Genomic DNA, 11,814 nt, shown 5'->3' on the forward strand with positions numbered 1-11,814 from the left:
TAGTAAAGAAGGCATTTTGTATGCTTTCTTTTATTGGTCAAAGTATTGAGTACAGGAGTTGGGAGGTCATGTTGCAGCTGTACAGGACATTGGTTAGGCCACTTTTGGAATATTGCATGCAATTCTGGTCTCCTTCTTATCAGAAAGATGCGAAACTTGAAAGGGTTCAGAAAAGATTTACAAGGATGTTACCAGGGTTGGAGGATTTGAGCTGTAGGGAGAGGCTGAACAGGCTGGGGCTGTTTTCCCTGGACCATCGGAGACTGAGGGGTGCCCTTATAGAGGTTTACAAAATCATGAGGGGCATGGATAGGATAAATAGACCAAGTCTTTTCCCTGGGGTGGTGGAGTTCAGAACTAGAGGGCATAGGTTTAGGGTGAGAGAGGAAAGATCTAAAAGAGACCCAAGGGCAACTTTTTGACACAAAGGGTGGTATGTGTATGGAATGAGCTGCCAGAGGAAGTGTAGAGGCCAGTGCAATTGCAACAATTAAGAGGCATTTGGATGGGTATATGAATAGGAAGGGTTTGGAGTAATAGGGGCCGGGTGCTGGCAGGTGGGTCTAGATTGGGTTGGCATATCTGATCGGCATGGACAAGTTGGACCGAAGGGTTTGTTTCCATGTTGTATACATCTCTATGACTCTAAGTAATGTTTCATGAGATTTTCAGAAGATTGCTAAATGTGAAGTCATTTTTAATAAAGGAGAAGTCTAAGGAGAGCAATGCTCTGATGTTTGAAAGCTATCCTTTACTTTTAGCTTACAGACTGGTAACAGGGAAGTGGGGTGGGTGGAACAGGAGGAGGGGTGGAATGAAGTGTGAGAATGAGGGCATGAGATATGCATGTAATCTAGACTTAGGTGCAAGTTGGAACATTGTCAGAAAAAGTTCCAACATAGGAATGGACCTTACGACTGAACAGGTCTAACCATTATTTATTGCACATGAGCTCCCAAGTCCAATTACACTTCCTCTTTGGTCTTCAGTGTTTCTTGCATTCAATTTTGTGAACATCTGTTCAATTGTCATCTTAAATTATCAAGAAACTGTTTCAATCATTGTTGTGGATGTTTTCTACATCTTTTATGACTGATGTAGGTTATGAAGGTTAGACAATATGAAGCAGCCTTTCTAAATTAGGGTAAATATTTATACCAAGTAACTAATATTCAGGATTACTTACATATGCCATTGATAAGGGAGGATTATATTCAAATATAGCTGTAAATACAACATAGTCATGATAATGCAAGATTGCATCAAAGTGAAATTGGTTAACTGAATATTTGGTTAATGAAAATTGAACACCTGCTTCGATTGATTGGTTCAGAAAGAATTGGGTATATCCACAATTTAAGAGACAAATTGTAGTAACAGTGAAATGCAAAATAATGTGGTATTTCTGACTTTTACTTTACATCTGAAACTATAAAAGCTGCCATCAAAATTGGAATTATTGATACATTGGTTCATTTGAATTTTAAAGTAGCCGGGTTCAGCTGTTTTAATTTCACAGTAGATTATCATTTACTAATGACAATTAAATTTAAACAAGCAGTGAATTTGCCAATATTGAGTGCCTATAGTAGTTTTCCACTTGGAAACAAATGCAGCAACAATCAGCTAGTTAAGGTAGGTTCAATGTAGGAAATCACTGGAAACCAGGAATATAGTGATAGGTGTCAGACCTACTTTAACCTGAGCCAATCTTCTGAAAGATTTTATTGTTATATATGCAATTTGATTTAGCATAAAATGAGTTCGCTGCCCTCGAATATAAGGATTTTATGAAAATGTAATTTTCTAACTATTGTCTTTTCCTTGTATCAGTTCAGTACCTTTTAAATATTCTTTCTGTTGTGATGTGTCAATAGGAGAAGTTCCCCAGTTTGTTATAGGTGCAGACAGGATACCTCAAGCCATCACAATCCCAGTGAGGAGGGGTGAACTAGCTCTCTTTGGTCATTCACCAATGCACTTTGGTTTGATCATGATAAGGTTAATTTTAAAAGTATTGCAATCCTATGGATATCTTTCTCCCTGATCCACATGAACTTGTGTTCTTAAAGGGACCAATTTAACCAGGCTTTCGTAATAAACCAAAGCAGTGAGTTTATTAATTACTGTATGTGTGAATAAATAGTAAATAAAACACCATACACAGATCAGAAATAAGAAGTGAGTTCAGAAAATCAATATTTTCTGAAAAAACATATTCAGATCAATCTGTCTCAAAATATTTGACTTTGTAGAATAATTGAAACTCTTTAGTCCTGAATTACAAATGAGACCCATTCTCATTTCATTACAAAGGAGATTTTTTTTGTTTAAAAATGAATATAAAACAATAGATACACTAACACTTATTCATTTTCCTAGTGTTGGTTAATATCGTCTCTTCAGTTCTAACTGGGTTTCTTTACATCTTGACAAAGATATGCAATCTCATTTGATTTCCAAGCAACGTGAATGAGGTTTAAGCGGTATGGTTAAAGGACCAAACTCCTGATATTCTGGGCATTAAACATTTCCACTTAAGTTAACAAGCTTTGGTCAGTGTCCACTGTGACCTCCCTGTACCTATTTCAGACATACATCACTAAGTTTACCAAGAATTCCCTTCTCTATTTGGCATACTATTTCTAATTCTTGTTTCATTTGTTTTAAAGGAGTATCTCATTGGTCTTAACTTAAGATGGAAGTTTTTAAAAATGTATGGTTCAGTGTCTAAATTGTTTGTGGAGAGTGGATAGTTGAACATTGTAGCCACTGTAGTGAGTATTCCGGTAGAGTTGATGTTGATAGTTGAAAAGTCGAGTCTGAGGTTCTTGTCTTTTAAGGTTGGCCTGATTACTTCCTACAGTGGCTGACTGGCAGCATGCAGAGTAAGAGAGTCATAGGGTTTTACAGCATCTTCGGAAACAAACCCTTCGGTACAACTAATCTGCACCAACCAGATATCCTAAATAGATCTCATCCCATTTGACAACGTTTGACCCATATACCTCTAACCCCTTTAATTCATGTGCCATCCAAATGCCTTTTAAGTGTCATTATTGTACCCACCTCCAGCACCACCTTTGACATCTCATTCCAAAAGTTACCCCTCTAGTCACTTTTAAATCTTTCCTCTTTTACCTTAAGCCAATGCCCTCTCGATGTGGACACCCCTACACCAGGAAATACTTTTTTATTTTGCTTTGTCTGTGGTTAAGAGGGGTGTTTAAATGATGTTCTCAGAGCTGAATCCTTACAGCACAGTAGTGCACACACTGACTAGAGTTACAATCAGTTTTTAACCCTTTTTTTGCATATTTCTGGAAGGCCAAAAAACACAAATTCTGCAAGATGTATCTTTCTGCTAACAGGGCAGGGACAAAATAATCATCCCTCTCATTATCTCTTCCTATTATGTTTTTCTCTTCTGTTAAAGGTTCCCTGGCATTCTACAAGTGCTACATTCCATAGGTATCACGCAGAAATTTGCCAAACAATGACAGAATTTATATCTGTTGTCTTTTATGACTAATATACTTTTTTTTTTAATTGCATTTATTTCGTGCTTTTAACATAGAGAAATATGAAAAGGCATTTCGCAGAAGAATAATCAGACAATATTAACAACAAAGTAACGAAGATAATAATAGGATGGGTGAGTGAAAGCTTGGATAAAGATTTATGTTTTGAGAAGCATCTTGAGAAGGTGGAGAGAAAGAAATGCAGAGACATTCAAAAACATTGGACCTGGAGGTAAGAACACACAGTTACCAACAATGGGGCAAAGGCTGTCAGGTTTACACAAGAGGTCAGGATTATGGGAATGGAAACTCTCTGAAGGGGGAAGAAATTACAGATATAAAGAGAGGTAAGGCACGAAAGATTCTGAAAATTGTGTTGAGAACTTTCAGTTTGTGGTGCTTGGGCACCAGAAGGACCTACAGTTCAGAATGAACAGAAACAATGAGTGAGTGAGCATGGTGTGGGATACACTGCTGAATTCTGGATAAGCAGGAATGTGGAAGATGGCAAGCAGGTCAGAAGAACATTAGAATAGCTGAGCCTTGAGGTCACAAATTCATGAATAGCTGCCCAGCATATGGGCTGAGACAGGGATGGAGACAGGCAATCTTTTAGGTAATGTACATAACCTTTATAATAGAAGAAGCTCAACTGAGGGTCAGGTAGGACACTGAGATTTTAAACAGTCTGCTTTGACCTAAGATAGTGGACTGGGATGGGGTGCTGGCATCAGTAGTGAGTATACTACATTTGATACAAGGTTTGTGGCATAAGGCTCAGAGTTCCCAATGTTAAACAAAAGAAAGCTCCAATCCACGTAGGAATAGGTCTAAAGCAAACATCGAGTCCCTCCACTTTCGCCTATTGAGTGCAGACTGTAATAGATATAACAATGGCCAAGTGCAGATTAAAGTTGGACAATGATCATCAGCTCAACAAATAGCTGAATCTGATAGAAATATAATACCAAAGCTGAAGACCTTAAAATGAGGTGTTGGAGTGAGGGATTGAGAATATGGTTGCTTTTTTAAATCCATTTGATTCAATCAAGTGCTGACTTTGGACCACATATATTGTCATTGATGCCACTACCTACCAAACATACTGTACATGCAATGCTTCTCTTATTGTCATTCCCCTTCCAGTTAGTTTATTCAGATATTCTGAAACAACTTCATTCAGACATGTTAGGATATGTGGAGTAGGTGGGACTTGAACTCAGGTTTTCTGGCTCAAGTGCTGAGAAAATACCATTGCAGCACAGGAACTGTAAAATTACTTCCTTGAGTACTTAATTTGCTATCCAGAGATGCTTTTATGCACTTCTAAACAGTTTTTATGACTACCAAATCAAATGTGTTAATTTTTCTTTACTTTTATCTGCACCACTAAATCAGCTGTTTCCAATTAAATGAAAACTTTACAAGCACTACCCATCAGAGACAAGACAATAACAACAACAAAAGTGAGGGAAGGGAACAAGAGAGGGAGGGGACTAAATTAAAATGGAGTTGGAGGGGGAAATAAAGCATTCCACCATCTGTGGTGCTCACTTTTATGTGAAAGCTTTGAGATGCTGGTGGACACCACATGCTCCCTCTACAAGGGCACAGGGGCATAAATGTAGCCGCAGAAGAAGGGTAGGCAATTGGAACTGTGACTCCCTCCATGGCCTGGTGCCTGGACCCACTGATGGCAACTTTGGCCAGGCACAGACGTAGGTCCCATGAGGAGATCCTCTTTGGAGGACTTCCCACTTGTACTGGGTGCCCAAAAATCAGGAGCATAAGGCTGAAGTACAAAAAATGTAAGATTTTTCAAAAAGCTGAACAGAGTGCAGTCTCCCATAACAAAGACATACATGATCTATGGACTCCCCACCACTGCAAAATAAACAGTTGGGCTGGGAATCCGTGAACCATCAGAATCTGTGATTGCATGGGACTGCAATACCCTCTACCCCAGGTTCCTGATAGAAAGCAGGAGGGCTCCCACATAGAGAGTGCTCCATTGCGGCAGTATTCCATGATGTGTGTGGGTAGTGGATAAACATTATGTGGAGTGTGTGCAGCAACAAACCATATAGGAAACCCCTCAACAGCACACAGAAGGAATTTCTATGATATGGCTCAGGTTGTGGGCTGCAGGCTGCTGAGGGAGGTTCAGATTTATATATATTTCTAGTCAATCTATTCAAGTATATCATGACACACCTAGGAATGGGTGGGACTTGAACCAGTAACAGGAACACAGGGCCACAAAAGCCCTACAGTTAGTTTCTTCAGATATTTTCCTCATCAGCTTGTTCAGAGGTATTATTAAACAACTCTGAAGCAGGTGAGACTTGAACCAAAGTATTCTGGGTGAGAGGTAGGGACACTACCACTGTACCCCGAGAGCATGTTATTTGTCGAAATTGCTGCCAGCTGCATTCCAATGTACAACTCGTGATAATTGCTTGATTCATTGCAGTGGATAAAGCGTAGCAGAATTGTGTATTTGTCAAATTCCAAACTGTTTAAAATAAATAGTAAATTAACATAGTGATTGGAAACCCATAAAACCATGAGATATAGGAGCAGAATTAGGATGTTCAGCCCATCGTGTCTGCCCCACCATTCCATTATGCCTGTTAAGTTTCTCAATCCCATTCTCCTACCTTCTTTCTGTAACCCTCAATCCCATGATTAATCAACAACTTATGTATCACTGTATTAAAGACACTAATTCCCTGGCTTCCAAAGCCTTCAGCGGCAATGAGTTGACAGAATCACCACCCTCTGAGTAAAAAATTCCTCCTCATCTTAGTTCTAAAGGGTTGTCCCTTGACTCTGAGGCTGTGCCCATGGGTCCTAGTCTCTCCTACTACTGGAAACATTTTCTCTATATCTGGGCCTCAGTCTTCTGTAAATTTCAATGAGGTTCCTCCTCATCCTTCGAAACTCCAAGTAACGATGCAGAGTGTCCAGCCTCTCCTCATGCAACAAGCTGCTCATTCGCGTGATCATCCTTGTAAACTTCTGGACCTTTCCAAGGCCAGCACCTTCCTCAGCTAAGAGGCTCAAACTGTTCACAATATTCCATATGTGGTCTGACCAGAGTCTTATACAGCTTGTGCAGTACATCCCAGTTCTTGTATTCCAGCCCTCTTGAAATGAATGCTAACATTGCATTTGGCTTCCTAACTGCCACCTTAAACTGCATGTTATCTTTAAGATAATTCCGAATTATGACTATTAAGTCTCTTCGTGCTTCAGATTTGGAAAACCTTTCCCCGTTTAGAAAATAGTTGCTGCCTCTATTCTTCTTACCAAAGTGCATAATCTCACACATTCCCACATTGTATTCCATCTGACACTTCCTTGTCCATTCTCCTCGCCTGTTGATGTTCTTCTGCATTTTCTCTGCTTCCTCAGCACTACCTGCTATTTTTGTCATTTGTAAACTCAGCACAATACTCTCAGTTCCTTCATCCAGATTGTTAATGTATAGTGTGAATCATGGTCCCAACATTGATTCCGGTGGAAATCCACAAGTTACCAGTTGCCATCCCGAAAAAGACTCCTTCATCCTGGCTCTCTACTTTCTGCCTGTCAGTCAATCCTCTATATCCATGCAAGTACCTTGCCCCTAACACAATGGGCTCTTGTCTTATTTCGGAGCCTCCTGTGTGGCACTTTGTCAAAGTCCTTCTGGAAATCCAAATTGATCACATCCATTGGCTCTCCTTTGTCAAGCTTGTTTGTTACCTCCACAAAGAACTCTAACAGATTTGTCAATCATGACCTCCCCTGAATGAAGCTGTGCTGACTCAGCCCTATTATGCAGTGCACTTTCAATACATAAAGACCTGCAGTCTTATCATGTTCGTCATTTGTGCTCAGCATCAATGAAAGACTGAACAAGAGATCTTGACCTCACTCCAGATGCAAGATTAGAGTGGTGCTGGAAAAGCGTAACAGGTCAGGCAGCATCCGAGGAGGAAGAAAATTGACGTTTTTGGCAGGAGCCCTTCATCAGGAGTGAGGCTGGGAGCCTCCAAGCCTCATTCCCGATGAAGGGTTCCTGCCTGAAACGTCGATTTTCCTGCTCCTCGGATGCTGCCTGACCTACCGTGCTTTTCCAGCACCACTCTAATCTTGTCTCTGATCTCCAGCATCTGCAGTCCTCACTTTCACCTCACTCCAGGTGCACCTTCCTTTCAAGGAGAAAGGGAGGAGGCAGTAGGCTCTAAGCCAGAAGATGAACCATACACAGGCTCCTCAGAAGTCTCCACTCAGGACATTTCAGAAAGGTCTGTGATCCCCAATCCAGTGAAAGGTGAAGGTAAAAATGTATGACTACATTTGAGCAGGATACTCTCAGTATGTGTGGACTCACCAACCACAAACACCCTTTGATTCATCTGCCCAAATATTCAAGGCTGACAGACTCTACTATAGGACAGGCTCTCTCTCAGTTAAATACTCTGGGATTGCACCAAGACATATTAAAAGGTTAAGGAAAATAAAACATTCTGGAGGCACATAACTGGCACAGGAGACACTTCATTGAAAATAGAACACCACATCTGTAAATACATTTACATTTTCAAGCAGCAGTTTCACTTTCATTTTAGTTATACGACCAAGAATCAAGCAACAGATTGCCTTAATGTTCACTTTGGAAGATTGCTATCTCTCTCCTATCTCTTTAATGCCCATCACAATATCTTTGGCCATATAAAGTGCAGCATGCAAAGATTATGTGGCACATATTATCTGGAGTGTACAGTGAGGCTTCTCCCAAATTAAAGCATACATTAGGAGCTTATCTTGAGGAGACTGATTTCCCATTTAGAAAATAGTTGCTGCCTCTATTCTTCCTACCAAAGTGCGGACAGTGGATTTCCCTGGTGAAAGAATGGATTGCATTGTATTTAAGCTCACTTTTGGTCAGGAAGTTGTGTAATGGAATCATCAGCCATGGTTGCAAAGGGTACCTCTTGTAATACATCTTTGTAATATATCGGGCCCTTGGAAAGAAACAGGAACCTGACAGTTATCACCATGGGCAGCACGGTGGCTCATTGGTTAGCACTGCTGCCTCACAGCGCTAGAGACCCGGGTTCAATTCCCGTCTCAGGCAACTGTCTGTGTGGAGTTTGCACATTCTTCCCGTGTCTGTGTGGGTTTCCTACGGGTGCTCTGGTTTCCTCCCACAATCCAAAAATGTGCAGGTTAAATTGCCAATAGTGTTAGGTGAAGGGGTAAATATAGGGGAGTGGGTATGGGTGGGTTGCTCTTCAGAGGGTCGGTGTGGACTTGATGGGCCGAAGGGCCTGTTTCCACACTGTAAGAAATCTAATCTATAAGCATCAAGACAGCTTCAAGGTGCCTACTACAGACCCCTAAGATGTGATAGTGATGATACCACATAACTTGGACATTGATCAAGTGGAACCATTTCTTTTTAATGATGGTTTAGACCAACACGGCCACATATATAGCATGCTGACCGAGGGGTGGATTTCACCAAATGTACCAGAACATATTCTAACAGCTGGGTAACTCTACCATCACTGCCACCCCCAAACTATCAAATGTAACTTGACCAACTGACTACAACTTCAACCTGACTCAAATAACCCATGACTACTCCCCTTCACCATCTGAATATCCCAACCCAAACTGATTCCCCTCACAACTTGACCTGACTACCCCACCCATCTGACCCGATAACTCAACTACAACTCAAACCCAATGCACTCTGACCACCCAACCACCTGGCTACAGCCTAGTTACATTACCTATCCTTTCACTCACAGATTCATTCATTCATACATTCACCAATCCATACTTCATTTGTTAAATGACTGGACTAAAACAATCACCTGAATAAGGGTAGTGCTGTAAGAATGTGGCACATACATATTGCCCGACTACTCTCTTAGCTGGACTTAGATGGAAAATCCTACACTTCCCTTTTGATATCAGCCAGAATTGGAAGATCTTGGAAGAAATGCACAATAGTCTTTGGTAGGTAAATTATATGGAAATAGCAGTAATACATTCAACAGAATTTAACCATTATCCTGCCCACGATAATCCCGGATCACCTGCGGACATATTTAATTTTTCATTGCTATGTGTTTTTCTTTAAAGGACAAATACTGTGGAGCCAAACTATGACTTTTGTTGTAAATTCACTGACTATCTGGAAAGGAATACTGAAGAGGAAGCTTCAAAGGCAGAAATGCACTACAACTTGAACTGCAATCTCTGTGAGTACTGTAGACTGGTGGAAGAAAAGACAACAGTCTGGGCAAAATTTGCATTTTCCCATTTCAAGAATATACAGGAATGAGGGTTAAAAAGTGAGTTTCAGCCATGGTGTGTGTGGAGGGCTGAGGTGCTCATTTATGCTAATGGAGGCTGTGGGCATGTCTACTAGCCTGGATTCAAGCACCAGTTCACAATGAAGTCACTAAGTCACTTTTCCAAAGATACAAAGGTTTTAATTAAGTCACATCCACTAGTCTCCCCTATATTACAAGTAGAGTGTCCCTCAGTGCTGAATGCTAGTCAGCAAGTGTGTTCAAAAGAAATAGGAGTTGCTGAGTGTGCATCATCAATCAAAATTGACATATGTGTGAAAAAAAGCAGACAGTTCATAAGATTGGGAAATAGCTGAAGATGGAGAGGTAAGAGAATCAATGAAACACCAGTCACAAGGAAGGAAATCATATGTTAAATGACTTGCAAACTGCTTAATAGAAAGGTCGCCCATGAGATAATCAAAATATGGAAAGGATATTCTGCTATTTTGTTTTTAATTCAGATATTGAATATTTGCAATCTTTGCATTTTTCTTACTGCTTAATCTAAGTTGCTTCTTTGTTACCTGAGCATCTGTGCCATATGGGAAGAACTTCTGTTTGTAATAGAATATATTGTACAGCCAAACAGTGTTGTACACTCTTGGTCATTCTTACCTGTTCTTCCTTTAAGTCCAAGACTGTACATACTCCTACATTACTTGCAAAAGAGCATAGAAATCTACCTAAAGAGGCATATACCAAACAATCTGGTGGGACAATGAAGACAGAATCACTGCTGGTGTCAGTAAACTGCAATATGTTTTAAAATTTATCTGCAGTGCTTTCAAAGCAACAGCATAAAATAAAAGATTGCATTTACACAATTTTACGATATCAGGCTATCCCAAGACATTTAACAGCTGATAAATTTCTTCTTAAATGTAAACCATTGTAGTAATATTGAAAAGAACACTGCCTATACTGCCTAGCATAGAGGAACTGACGCTAGATTTTACAGTATTTCTATTGGCTCATAGGGGTAACTTCTTAACACAAAAAATGTTGTGATAATTAGACAAGTATCATTAGAAGTTGCTTTTTCAGGGGAAGAGAACCAAATGCATTTCTAGTCTTCATTTATAGGGCCAGTACTATATTTAACTCACAAGGCCCTAGTAGATGTTTAATGCAAATATTAAACTGCCATTAATAAAATTTTCTTGTGCTTCTAGAAGAGCTGCACAGCTTCAAAAGCATTTCATTGGCTGTGAGGCACCTTTGGATGTCCTGAGATATGAAATACATTGCATAAATGAAATGCTCTTTCTGATCATCTACATTCATGTCCAAGTAGTAAAATAGCCCACTTGCCCAACTTGTCACCATGTTCCGAGTACCTTAGATAGGTGAAATGGGATATTTAAACATTGAGATTATTCATTCATTTTTTTAAGCTACCAGAAGAAGGTTGTGACCATCTAAATTAATCAAAAAATTGCAATGGCAGCTGTAAGTGAGAAACCCACTATTTAGTAAAACCATTGTTCTAAGTCAAAAATAAGAATAAGTTGGTGTAAATAAATATTTTGCATCAGTATTTACTGTGGAAAAGGATATGGAAGATTTAGACTGTAGGGAAATAGATGGTGACATCTTGCAAAATGTCCAGATTGCAGAGGAGGAAGTGCTGGATGTCTTGAAACGGTTAAAGGTGAATAAATCCCCAGGACCCGATCAGGTGTACCCGAGAACTCTGTGGGAAGCTAGAGAAGTGATTGCTGGGCCTCCTGCTGAGATATTTGTATCATCGATAGTCACAGGTAAGGTACCGGAAGACCGGAGGTTGGAAAACGTGAGTGCCGCTGTTTAAGAAGGGCGGTAAACACAAACCAGGGAACTATAGACCGGTGAGCCTGACCTCGGTGGTGGGCAAGTTGTTGGAGGGAATCCTGAGGGACAGGATGTACATGTATTTGGAAAGGCAAGGACTGATT

Source organism: Chiloscyllium plagiosum, chromosome 20, assembly GCF_004010195.1.
Source record: "Chiloscyllium plagiosum isolate BGI_BamShark_2017 chromosome 20, ASM401019v2, whole genome shotgun sequence".
Lineage (NCBI taxonomy): Eukaryota > Metazoa > Chordata > Chondrichthyes > Orectolobiformes > Hemiscylliidae > Chiloscyllium > Chiloscyllium plagiosum.